The sequence below is a fragment of the Penaeus monodon genome, chromosome 25 (genome assembly GCF_015228065.2).
Source record: "Penaeus monodon isolate SGIC_2016 chromosome 25, NSTDA_Pmon_1, whole genome shotgun sequence".
Classification (NCBI taxonomy): Eukaryota; Metazoa; Arthropoda; class Malacostraca; order Decapoda; family Penaeidae; genus Penaeus; species Penaeus monodon.
The window spans coordinates 39,888,037-39,889,404 of NC_051410.1; the positions used below are offsets into that span (position 1 = coordinate 39,888,037).

The window sequence follows — 1,368 nt, forward strand, 5'->3', positions numbered from 1 at the left end:
TGATCTCTATTTTCTTTGTTTCTGTCCTTATTTATATGTGCGTATCTTTGTATGCTTTGTTTTTCTTTCTCCAATTCAGTGCTTTATTTTGACTTTCAGTATGCACTGAAAAGACAAGACTCAAAGCTTCTACAAAGTCAGGACCAGCTTTTACCCTTTGAAGACATTCTCCCCGTGGAAAGATTAGCACACGAGCATGATGCATCGCTCTTTGCTTATGCCTCACATTCCAAAAAGAGACCTAATAACCCTTATTCTGGGTATGTTTTTGTTTGTTTGTTATTTCTGATTGTTATACAAGTTGGCAAAAGAAAAATTAAAGGCAGTGTTTATATGAATTGGCTACATGTGTATTGCAAAACAAAGTTTTTTAAGGTAAAACAAGGCAATATCTTGAGGGTTTTAAAAAAAAAAAGGTCAAAATGATTATATTTCAAAACCCATGATAGCATTTTTTATTTAACAGTAAAAGGAAGATGTACAATCAAATTAGGATAATTTTTTTCTTTCTTTTACAGGACGGATTTTTACCACCATATTCTTGACCTGATTGAGTTAGGGGTAACAACTACTTGGGTTTGGGGAAGACTTCAAAAACAAGAAAATTACTGTGGGCAATAAACCTTGCATGGTCTTTTTGTGGGACTCAGTTTGAAGACTTAATGGAATTCAGGAACCTGAAAATATACTGATTGACTTTTTCAGGGGTGTAGAGGCAACTGATGTGAGGTTGCAGGGGTTTGAACATGCACTTCTCTTCACAGCAACAGATGATAAATTTATATAGGAGTTACAAGTGAGTTGATTATTATTATTATTTTTCATGTTGTATTTGCTTGTTACAGAAGAAAAGGATTAAAGGGAATTGGGATGAAGTGGTGGCACTCAACCGAGATTAAGTCCCTAATGCTGCTGGCATTTTATACAGGCAGTAAAGAAAGTGGAAAAAGAAATAGTATTTGTACAAATGATAGTGTAAACCCCTACCCTGAATACACAAAATTAAATAAAGATCACTATATGAACCCAAACCTTCTTAACCAGATTCTTTGCACTCTCACCATCTGATTACCATGTTTTCTAGATGAGGGCCTTTCCTTCTCCCAATCACTGCTCCACCGTTAAAATGGTCAGTATATTTAAAAATGCAAATTTGGGATGCTGTACCTAGGACAGCAATGAAACCCCCGATTTAACATCAAAAGTTCATTTAACTTGAATATTGTGAACACTTCAGAAACATAAATAGTACTGTCAACAAACTTCACTTCCCAAAGTTACTATGTATATTTTTACTATAGAATTGTCAGATTTGCCAATAGTTGCTGTACTTGCGCAGTGTATGGATGTAAAAGTATTTGTAATTAA

The 1,368-nt window shown here is 34.4% G+C and overlaps 1 pseudogene; it reads left to right on the forward strand.

Annotated features, from left to right (window-relative positions):
• The window catches only part of LOC119589405, a 3,017-nt pseudogene that overhangs the window by 798 nt on the left and 851 nt on the right, over positions 1 to 1,368 (forward strand).